We start from the raw sequence: 12,374 nt of genomic DNA, 5'->3' as shown, positions 1-12,374 counted from the left end.
AGAGCTTTTCTTTCTGCTCACTGTTTCTTTTTCTGTTTATCTTCTCATATGTCTGTAGGATTTTTCCCCTTTTATCCTTTGGCTGTAGTGTTGAATGCTGATGAGGCAATACTTAGCACTACCTCAAGAAATGCACAACTTTTCATACCAGTCTACTGTTTCTATAGTTAGTAGGGTTAATAGCAGCTTTTAGAGACTCATAGGCTGGTGAATAGCTATACATAAAAGGTAGCAAAAGAGAATAGTTAATGAAAGGTTTCTTAGGAGGGTACCTGACAAGGGTAACCAGATAGACATACTATCCAAGAATAAAAGCACTTACAATGTAGTGTCACCTGTAAGAGGTGCCTAAATAAGCTGAAAGCTTTAATAACAGTTAATGTTTATCCCTCTCCTTTCATTTCACTGGTACCATTTTGCTGGTATGAGGTACTGAATATCTTCCTAATCTAATCTATCATCTACCCAGCCAATTATACTGCATCCATCCTGCAGTTAGAAGTAACCTGTACACTTAACCTGCTCTTGTCTAGGTAGCAGTAGGTGCATTGAATTACCCAATTACCTCAGGACCTCACGGCAAATTGTGTGTTTCAATATCTGAGTATCTCTAAAACAATTACAATCACAGCCCATGACAAGCATCCATGCTATTTCAGTTATATGTGGGCAGAACCTCATAAGTTAAAAATTCATACATGCTTCAAATGGCGTTTGTTAAATGCGGACCATATTGGTAAGAGCTACATTTTTTGGTTATTTATAAAGTTGCCTTTTGGGGGGGATGTAGCTTCTTTTAAAAATAAAGAACGAAGCTATATTTTAAACATGGCACTCAACCATAACTCAATCTATGTTTATATGAAGTAATTTTTTTCTTAAAGGTTCAAAAATAGTAATGAGATATGAGTTGACCACAATTTTGTATTCCATTTGTTCAATCTCTGTATAATAATTCTATTCATGATGCCTAATGAACAAAGGCTCTGAAAACCACACACAGTGGCTCTTTATTGTATGGTACATAGTAAGATATGTATGATGACTGGGAATGAGGCGTGAGCCATACAAATCCAAACTTCCTCAAAGTTTGGGGCTGTTCGAATTTGGTGTTTCAGTTTGGTCCATTATAAAAATGCGAATTTCCTCACACTTAGAGGGGGAAAAGTTTGTATTCAGTGTTCTGCTTTAATAGTTCTAATAATGAGACGATGGTGAAATCCTCACCCCATTGACCTCAATGGGAACTTTGCCATTGGCATTGATAGGGTTAAATTCTGGCGCTTTCTGTCTAGAAAGTCCTGCACATAGTTATGGACACACAAGGACTTTAAGAAGGTGAACTTTCCTGTAATTGCACTGCTCAAAGACATATATTGCATGGGCATATTCCAAAAAGTTTTGCCCACCCACCCGTCTAAACTCATTTCATTTCTGTTGAAAACAGATTTGGAAGCCAGATCTCCAGAAGGGAAATTCTAGTCCAGGGGTCGGCAACCTTTCAGAAGTGGGATGCCAAGTCTTCATTTATTCACTCTGAGTTAAGGTTTCGCATGCCAGTCATACATTTTAACGTTTTTAGAAGGTCTCTTCCTATAAGTCTATAATATAAAACTAAACTATTGTTGTCTGTAAAGTAAATAAGGTTTTTAAAATGTTTAAGAAGCTTCTTTTAAAATTAAATTAAAATGCAGAGTCCCCCGGACTGGAGGCCAGGACCTGGGCAGTGTAAGTGCCACTGAAAATCAGCTTGCGTGCCACCTTCGGCACCTGTGCCATAGGTTACCTACCCCGGTTCTAGTCCATAACCCATTGGAACACATGCTGCAAACTTTTACACACATGCTGAGCGCTACTTGTGCAAGTAGTCCCACTGAAGTCAAGGTGATTACTCACATGAGCAAGGCTAAACAGGTGCATAATTGTTTTTAAGACTGAAGCCTATATAAAATAAGCCCAAACAACTCACTTATTGCATAGTTTTAATCAAATTATAAAGGGGTTTATTAGAACAAATTCATTATTTATGAAAAATGAGATTATAGACATGAGTGTTCTGGTTGAATTCATTCTGAGAGGTGAATCTCACCTGGCAGTTACTGATCTTATTATTTTAAGCTCTGACTGCTGGCTGGGCACATGTTGCTGCACAATGAGTGCTGAATAAATAAATAAATAAATGGAAGAGTACTAAAATCAGAAAGAATCCTGTCTTGAGAGGAGCTTAGTGCAGATCCATCTGTTCTCAGCAGAGCTGCTCTGAGTAACTAGAGTGGGCTTAGAGCACCTCTCTGTGGCATTTTAGTGAGCTGTTGCACTTTATGTTCTCATCTAGAAGGTAACTTATTTCTTGTGACCTGAAGAAAAAATAAAGAAAAAAACTTCAATAAGAAAAAAGAAACATCGTAAAAAAGTAATGAGTTAACAAATGGAAAAAATGTCAAGATTGTGTTTTCCCCTAGCAAATGGTTTCTTGCAACAGTTTGCTAATGTTGGTGGTGGTATGAGTGCATTGTATCATATGAAAAATCAATGTCTGCTGTATATTTTAAAAATCAGTTATTTTCAATGGTATAATATTGATTGAAACATGAATTTAAGCTCCTTAAAGTCTTATATAATATAATAAATAATAATAATAATAATAATAAAGGAGACTCAAAGACATTATTATTGGGATAAGAGTGCTAACCCCAAGTATATCAAAGGTTGCATTTATAGAACTATAACTAGCCTTGGTGTGATCTCTTTGATTTAGGTAGAGCTGTAGCAGCTAACACCAGGGCTGAATTTAGCCCATTACATTCCCACACAAAAAAAAATTAGCTAATTTAAAGTTCAGATTACTTAAGTTCCAGTAAATGCAATCGCTATGGATGTTAGGTTGTACTATGCAACCACACAGAGTAAAGAGAAGTAAGGGTAACTCCAGAAGGGCATGGTGTGGAGACTGCTGTGTCACTGTAGGGGTCTCCCCTATATCACTACATCAGGTAAATCTTCAGATAGCTGCTTAAGCCAGTTCCAAGACAGCATGAAACAGCTTCATTGGGGCCCCAAAGTCACTGTATTAGGGTAATTATGTCTAATTATCTTTGGTGATAAATTCAGTTGCAATGATAAGAGGAATACCTTCGTGTGTTAAAATGGTGAATTTGAAAAGTGCTATATTCGGGAGATATCATGGCAATGTGTATGGGGTAACTACTGGGTTGGCTTAACTGTTCTTTCAAGAGTGAGATTCATAGGGAAAATTTCACAGGTGGCTCATTTTAAATGTTTCCTCTGCCAAAATTCATAGTTTTACCCTAAAAAGCATAAAAAGTTAAATTGTGTATAAAATACTCACACAACAACAAAAAACAAAAGTTTTTAATATGGAGACTAATCTTAATCATTTAATGTGGAACGGAATAGTGGGATTTTAATTTTTATATAAATGCAAATCCCATGCAACCTTAACTATATAATCACTAACACCGCCATAATACTACACCTGAAATACATTAGCTAACCGCCTCACAATCAGAAGGTAATTTACAAAAGAGATCAGTGTGTTTACACTCATCGCTATATTGTCTAAGGGAGTTTGAGCCCTAAACTTGTAGAAAAGAATGGAACCCACCATAATAAAACAACAACAAAAATAATTAAAGAATAAAATCATCAGGATATGAGGCCTCGCTGTCCTTGCACTTGGGACCCAGGGGAAACTTTCCATTGAATGAATGCTAAAGAAAAAATAATGTAAGTCACATTCCCAAAAGAAAGCTTTTTTTTTTACTTTCCATGGTGAAACATTCCCACTGAAAATTCATGTACATTTTAATTTAGATGAGCGTTTATCATTTCTGAAGCTTAAATCCCCCATAATTGTCCCCTAACCAGCATTTATATATAATGCTTTTGTTAGTCTGTCAAGCCAATCTTGTGATTTTTTTTCCTATTATTGCTGAGGCCACTTTTGCAAGGATTATAACAAACGACAAATATGAAAAGATAAGAGATTTTTGGTATTTATTCTAAAGCTTAAGTCAGCTTTCCTACTCTTTGAAGTATAAGCCTCTTTTTGAATTTTATCCAAATACCCAGACAACTTGTGTGAAAATGTCTTATGATGCAAAGGTCTGTGAGATGACCATGGAATTCAAAGAGTATCTCCTGCCCATTGGGAACTTTCAGAATGAAAAAGATTCTTACTACAGCTTATTGCAGCTGTTTGAAAGTTGATTGGTCAGTAAGCCTTTTGCTAATTTCATTCAAACCCATTTTATTTAGAAACAATGCTCCAGTCATGTTTTATATTTTTAGCCTGACTCTAGCTGACAGAAGCTGAAGAAATGCAATCAAATTTCTATTCTTTAGGCAGGCTGCTACAATGAGAGATGAGGCACTCAGCCAAATCCTGTATCTTCTGCCATATAGAATATCTTCTGTTTTCCTGGCAATGTGGATAATTTAAAGACGCTGAGAAGTTAAGCAGTTATCTTCAATATGCCAAGGACCACTGTTTTTTGTGCTAAATGGCCTTCCTCTTCCTTTAACAGTCTAGGACTCAGATGATGAAATGCAGCCATTACCAAAATTCCATTCTGAACATAGCTTAGCAGCACTCAACAGATTTCACCTGTTAGCAACAGAGGAGGGTGTATAAGGATAACAAACCCATTCATCTGTTGCATCTTGACTCTTCTTCTGTTCATGAATTACATAGGAGCAGATAGTGATTTTTCTAGAGTTTATCAATTGTTTTCATTATCTGCAGAAAATCATTTGTGAATTATTCTCAGTCTGTAACTCAACCCCAAGCAATTAGTTGCAAGAATTCTAAATTCAAGCTCTTTGATTAGACATGTGTCTGCTCCCTCAGTGGGTGAGCATAAATCTTAGAATCAGGTCCCTTCTGCAAAGAGTATTTTTTATTTCTCAATAGTGCCCAAAAGCTCAGCCCGAATCAGGGGCCTGTTGTACAAATGCAAACACCGATCATGCCCTTAGGACTATACACACATGAAGGAAATGAACAAAAAAGGGGTACAAATATAGTTGGAAAATCTTTTTAGAGTATCAAATTAATACTTGTGAAATTTCTCTTTTCAACATTTGTCCAACTCTAGTTTGTAGTGAAATATCTACTTCCTGATACTCCTAGAAAACCAGAACTTGACAAAGTGTCTTCAGGTACACAGAAAATGAATCAACAAGTCAGAAATCAGAGCTGGAAAAGGCAATTAGACCATCTAGTCAATTTTCCTACTAGTGCGATATTATTCATGCCCATATATTATCTAGTGTTTTAGCCAGTCTTGTCTGAAACATCCAAAGTGATGGCCAACAAAATGGAAAGTTTATAACTCTAACTCCATCAAATGTCAGAACAAAAAGGATCCGACCATCTGCTCTGAACTGTCCAGTAGATTCCTATCCTACCCCAAGTGACTGCCTAGACCAACCCCCTACCAGCCAATAAGAATTTGGTCCAGCTGTGTCAGTCCCCTGCAGCATCTCCCTCATATAAGCATTAGGGGGCACAGATGAGGAATACTTCAATTTGTACAAGAGACTGAGGCTTGCACCTGATCTGCAAACAGCATGAAGTTCAGGTCCTAAGCTTGTGCTAAGATCCTGCAAACTAGCCACTGTTAACCCCAAAACACTAGACTCATGCCCAAAGTTGCAACAAACATTTAATTATCTATAAAACAACCTGAGACAAAACCCCGATTGCAGGAAAAAAGCACACAGTGTATGCAAAAAACTTGCACTAAATAGAAATGCCTTCCTGATGTGAGCAGCCAAGCCCACAGCACTCCAGGAGAACTGATGATAACCAAACATATGCAGCCTCAACCCAAACTTAAGATGGAAGGGAGGGGCAAAAGAGGGCACCAAGACTGATGACCACAAATCTGAGAGAAGCATAGGGTAGCTTCTCCACATATATACTCCCAACAGGGCAGGGAGAAGTACTCAAGCATCTCCCCACATACTATGAGCTGGCCAGCTACTGGGCGGGGCATGGATCACCAGAGCACCCATACGCCACTTGGAATGTCAGAGGCAGAAGGAATGACTTGCAGGAGCCTCTCCCCATTCCATGCCTGGCTAATCAAAGGCCCACATTGGCTAGCAAGTAGCCATTCTTGAAGTCCTTGCAGCAGCCAAACTCCCACTGAAGTCAATGGGAATTTTGCTATTGTAATGACTTTGGAATTTGGTCCACAGAGAACAATTTTTGGAGGAAGATCTGTTTTGCAGTTTCATTCACTCTGATTTGTACAGTGCTTCACAGAGCTGCAAATAATGTGAGCAGACATCAGCAGAAAAACTTAATTAAAACCCCACCGCTATATAGGATTCTAGCTTAGGGCCAGAGTGTGACACCCTCACTCACACTGAGCAGTACTAGCTAGTTTGTAAGACTACACAAGCCTCCCATGTCTCATGCACTATTCTTTCATTTGGATCTGTGCTATTGAGAAGCAGGTAGCATGTCTCAGCCAGTTCCCAGATCATCTAAACTAAGTTCCACCAAGCTAACTGAATATCATTACCAGTATGTCTTTGATTCCCATACTGTAGGAGTAATGTGCAACTTATCCATGTTACCGTCAAGCTAAATTTGCCAAATCTCCTCTACTAATTAAGAACTCATCGGAGATACTCTTGTGACAATATCCTTCAGCATGGAAGGCTACAGAACTGTTCAGATATTGTTTTTTTCCTTTGAGCTGTAACCTCAGAGGTTTGGTTGCTACATTGGTCATGAAGAGGTGGGCCATTCCTAGTGATAGTAGTATCACTAGTAGTATCTCAGGGCTATTAAGCTAAGGACAATACACACACAGTTAATAAAAAGGCAGCTCCTGACCCAGAAAGATCACAGTCTAGTTTGTGATGGCATACAGGTAGATAAAACAAGCAGGAAGAGGGCAACACACCAGTGAAACAGTCAAAATTAGTATATCAACCATCAGTCTCAGCACACCAACCACCTAGCCTTACATAAAGAAGAACAGGAGGACTTGTGGCACCTTAGAGACTAACAAATTTATTAGAGCATAAGCTTTCGTGGTCCACGAAAGCTTATGCTCTAATAAATTTGTTAGTCTCTAAGGTGCCACAAGTCCTCCTGTTCTTCTTTTTGCGGATACAGACTAACACGGCTGCTACTCTGAAACCTAGCCTTACATGTTTCATAAGTCGGGCCCTACCAAAAATCATGGTCCATTTTGATCAATTTCACAGCCAGAGGGGTTTTGAATTGGTCAATTTCACATTTTCAGATGTTTACATCTGAAATGTCATGGTGTTGTAACCATGTGGATTCCAACCCAAAGGTACACGGAGGTGGGTCTGATCTCCCCCTCATCCCCGAGCAGCTGTGGAGGTGAAGAGGAAGTCCTGTCCCTCCCCAGCCTGGTGGGGACTCACAGCTGGGAGTCCTCAGCTGGGGCACTCCAAGCAGCAGGGAGAGATCGGACCCACATCCACAAGCCTACTCCGGCTGCAGGAACCTTTGGGGCTGCTGCTAAGGGGAAGGCACCCGGAGGTGAGTCTGATCTCCCAGTGAGAGTGGCAGTGCAGGGGAAGGACAAGTCCTGTCCCTCCCCAGCCCGGTTGGGACTTGCAGCTGAGAACCCCCAGCTGGGGCGCTCCCAGGAGCACAGGGGGAAAATCAGATTTCACGGGGAAGGCTTATTTGATGGTTCATGACATGTTTTTCATGGCCTTGAAATTAGTAGGACCCTATTCATGAGCATTACATACAAATGAGTTTTAAGGAGGGTCTTGAATGTAAGCTATCTTGGATGCCTGCTCTGTAAGAATCTAGTTGTGTATCCAGTTAGGGGTAGAGGGATAGACGTGTATCTACAGCCAAGACCTCATGTTATTTTTGACAGTATTCTTTGTCACAAACTTGAAGGGTTTTGCTACTCTGACATCATGTGCTCACAACGGGTAAGGGATGGCTGAAACAAAATCTATCATGGCAACCTTTAGCGTGTATTTGTGTGCATGTGTTCTTTATTCACTTCTGCTATTTTCAAAATTCAGGTTCTGTTGAATTTCTTTAAATACCCTTGAAATATACATATGTATGTCAATAGTGGTGTTCATGTGATAAACAGGAGACCCATGCTATCAAATTCAATGTAAATCATGGACTTTGCACTGCTTCTCTCCTCAGTAATCTATCCTCCCTGAGTTCTGAATATTCTTAAACTGTTTAGCATGCTATTGAAATATATATCACCTTTACTGTCCTCTGTCACACTTTTTACATTGTTACATTTGTTTTGATAAAAGATCGAGAGAGGCCTGTAATTTGGCAACAAAAAAACTATCTAAAGCATGCATAAATAAGACAGAAAATATCATATTGCCTTTATATAAATCTATGGTATGCTCACATCTTGAATACTGTGTACAGATCTGGTCACCCTATCAAAAAGATATATTGGAATTGAAAAGGTACAGAAAAGGGCAACAAAAATGATTAGGGGTATGGAACAGCTTCCATATGAGGAGAGATTAATAAGACTGGGGCTTTTCAGCTTGGAAAAAGAGACAACTAAGGAGGGATATATAAAGGTCTATAAAATCATGTCTGGTGTGGAGAGAAAGTAAATAACGAAGTGTTATTTACTCCTTCTCATAACACAAGAACTAGGGGTCCCAAATGAAATTATTAGCAGGTTTAAAATGAATAAAAGGAAGTATTTCTTCACACAATGCATAGTCAACCTGTGGAACTCTTTGCCGGAGGATGTTGTGAAGGCCAACACAATAATAGGGTTAAAAAAAAGAACTAGATAAGTTCATGGAGGATAGGTCCATCAATGGCTATTAGCCAGGATGGGCAGTGATGATGTCCTTAGCCTCTCTTTGCTAGAAGCTGGGAAGGGCAACAGGGGATGAATCACTTGATGATTACCTATTCTGTTCATTCCCTCTGGGGCACCTGGCATTGGCCACTGTTGGAAGACAGGATATTGGGCTAGATGGACAATTAGTCTGATGCGGTATGGCCGCTCTTATGTATTAAAAAGGTATTCTTTCAGTTTTGTGAGCAACTGAAGCTTATTGAAAGGCATTTCTGATCATTACGTTGGAATTTTAATCAATTGTTGACTGGAGGGAACTAGAGAGGCATATATATTTTTATAAATACAACAGCACCAAAACTTTCTTTTTAGTGCAAATAAAAGAAAATTCTACAGAAAGAATTTTGGATATTTCAGAGCAGGATCTGATTTCAAATGTATACCCATTTCTTCTTGAATATGAACAAAGTTTTTTCTCTTTCTCTGATATTGTACTTTCACAGTGGTGCTTAATGTCATTTGGGATTGGAGGCCTTTATTTTTCTTTTGGTTGCTGTATAACTTTATGGATTGTGATATTTTTATGCCAACATATGATATTCTTTGGGAGAATTTTATTGAAAGTTCACAACTATTGTGCAATATATATATACTTATTTTGGAAACTGTCCAAGATGAGTGTCGTTGGTTATTGAGGGCTTTGGTGAATTGTTTACATTTAACGTTATTCTGGGTTTGCTTTCAAGTTGTTTGTTTGTTTGTTTGTTTTTGTTTTGTTTTGTTTTTTGGTTGGTTGGTTTACCAATACTGTGATTTTTTGTTTGTTTCCTTTAAAAAAAACCATATGTATATTTATTCATGGAATCGTTTCTAAAATTGGGGAATGTATCAAAACATTTAGAAAAAATATTATTCTACCATCTCCAACACTAAACCATTCTGTAAGCTTTTCTGTCTTCACTCCCACAGCCCTGGGCACCTTTCAAGGTCATCAAAATCACCAGTTGTATCCCTCCTTACATTTATTCTGGTTCAGCACTGACCTTGTGCTGATTACTTCAAACAGCAAGATAGCTACAACTTTAATCAGTTGTATTTTCCCTCTGGCTGCTGCATGTAGACTTGTTTACCAATTGTTTTTGTGGGGTTTTTTTAGTCCTTTGTACACATTTCTGTCACTAACGATATATTCTCTTCTGGAAAGCAAGTTTCAGCAGGGTTGATTGCAAAGTAAAACAGAAGGAGGTAGGTGCAGATAGCAAGAACTGTGTCACCTGCAGTGCTCATCTAACATTATAAACTCAGCTGCATGCATTTTCTCTCTGGGCACTAGATGGCAGCATATATCGGTACTGCATTGCATCAGGGATAGACTGTTATGAGGAATGAAATTGCAGGAAGCCGTTCACTAGAGATTTAAAATAGAGCACATGATAAGCGCTAGGGATGAACTCTGCTCCCATGAAAGTCCGTTTCAAAATTCCCATTGTCTTTGTAGGTGTAGAATTGAGCCCATGTGGGGGATAGAGTTCAACCCTAAAAATGCTTTAAGTTCCTTTTTACCGTAAACCTAACAAAAGCTGCTGAATATCACACTGGATTGTCAGGATGAACAAACTGCTTTAAGTTCAAGGAACAACAAGGGTACAAACACAAACATTATCTAGAGGCAACATGGGCCAAGACTGAATATGTGCCAAACTGGGTCCATACCTTCCAAATGTCCTCCTTACTCAGCATACACACTGAACACTGAGGAACCAGTATGGGGCTGATTCTGATCTCTTGCACCCATTTGACAACTGTTTAATTCCACTGACTTCAGGGAAGTTATTCCTGGTTTATACTGGTGTATGTGAAATCAGAATCCGGCCCCACAATCAGGGCTTAAAACAGATCAAATTAGGGGTGGGAAGTAAGACTTTGGTGGTTGTATATCATAATGAGCGTTGATGTCGTGTAATGATGCAATACCATATTATCTGCATACAGGTAGACCTGAGCAAAATGATTTTTGGTTCGGGGGGAGGGGAGTCAGTTCGGTTTGAACCAAAATTCATTTTTTCCCCCAGTTTTTCCTCACTGAAATGAAAAAAAAAACATTTTGGCATCAAATCTTATACCCCAATCAAAAGAATGAAGAAGTCTGTTTCATTTTGGATCACTTTCAAGTGTTTTTCACCCTATTGTGATGGTTTTTAACAAAAATTGGTTAAATTTCTCAACAAAATGGCATTTTGAATCAAAAAAGTCAAAACATTTCATTTTGAAATTGTCAGCATGAATTGTTTTGACTAGTTCATTTCCCCCCCTTTTTTTTTCAAATGAAACTATTTTCTAAGTTTGACCCAAATCCATGAATGGTTTTGGTGCCCAAAAAATGCAAATTGGTACATTTACCAATTTGTCAAGAAAACTTCACCCAGCACTAAGGCTGAGAGAAATCAACAAGGAAGGAGGGAAAACGTATCTGAAAGGTGTCCAGGTACCTATGCAAGCATATAGCAAGGCTAACACTGATCACATGCATACACTGTGCACACACACAGTTGAGCTGTGTAGAGGGTCTACACATGTTTTCTCACCTACTTGTAGGGTGACCAGATGTCCCGATTTTATAGGGACAGTCCCGATTTTGGGGGTTTTCTTATATAGGCTCCTATTACCCCCCACCCCCTGTCCTGATTTTTCACACTTGCTGTGTGGTCACCCTACCTACTTGGCCCCCAGGGAATTCCAGGGGAAGAAAAGGGACAGTCTGTTTCCTATGGATTCTAGATAGCCCTAGCATAGGGGAAACGGATAACAGCATCTTCCTTTTCCCAAAGAAAACTTTTTTCTCTCTCTGCCTATCTGGAAGGGAAATGGACAGCAGTGACCAGACTAGACCAGCCCCATTCACAATTCAGTGAGATGGTGTTACAGAGTTCACTCACTGTTGGGCACCTTCTTGTGGCTGGGTCTGGAAATTAGCTTCTTCAACAGGTTGTGAGTTCTAGAGAGTTAGGAAGGATGTGGTGTGAACAGTCTCCCTCTCAGCAATCAGCCCACCGACCAGGTCACTATGTAGTTCTTCCCTTCTGGGGTATCAATATCTCACTGGCTCAGCTGTCTGCTATTCCAGATAATTTTCTGCTCCACAGCCAGGTCCTGCACCACTTCTCCAACCACTGGTAGGGGAACCCAGGCTCATTCACTACTCTATGTTTCAGCCCAGGGACCCAAAGTCTATCAACTATGGTCTGCTTGCTCCCAGACCCTGTTCCTTTTTTCCTGGACTCCTTCCTATTTCCCTTCTTTATCTTCACCACCCCTCTTCTGGCCCAAACTCCCTCCTCCCAGAGAGTGATAGACTAATTCCCCTCTCTGACTTCTCGCCAAACTCTGTAGCCCTAAACAAACCACACTTCTTACAGCCAGTGACTGCAGACTACTTCCCCTGAAACTCCTTTCTTTTTTCACCTTCATACAGGCCCAACCTGCTCCTTCCCTTCTGAGCTTCCTCAATTAGCCTTTATCAAGCCCTGGCTCTTCTCCAGGTGCAGC

The 12,374-nt window shown here is 39.5% G+C and overlaps 1 long non-coding RNA gene across 1 annotated transcript; it reads right to left on the bottom strand.

The window, feature by feature from the left end:
* Positions 1–1,985: 1,985 nt before the first annotated feature.
* Positions 1,986–12,312, bottom strand: LOC135982747 (uncharacterized). The gene is made up of 3 exons (XR_010600294.1): positions 11,765–12,312; positions 3,626–3,731; positions 1,986–2,357 (listed from the first exon to the last, which is right to left on the bottom strand). It is a non-coding gene; the product is annotated as an uncharacterized LOC135982747 (long non-coding RNA).
* Positions 12,313–12,374: the final 62 nt, after the last annotated feature.

This window comes from Chrysemys picta, chromosome 4, assembly GCF_011386835.1.
Source record: "Chrysemys picta bellii isolate R12L10 chromosome 4, ASM1138683v2, whole genome shotgun sequence".
In the NCBI taxonomy this organism is placed as follows: Eukaryota; Metazoa; Chordata; order Testudines; family Emydidae; genus Chrysemys; species Chrysemys picta.
Note: the sequence above shows the minus strand (reverse complement) of the source record. Positions and strands in the feature narration are given on the sequence as shown.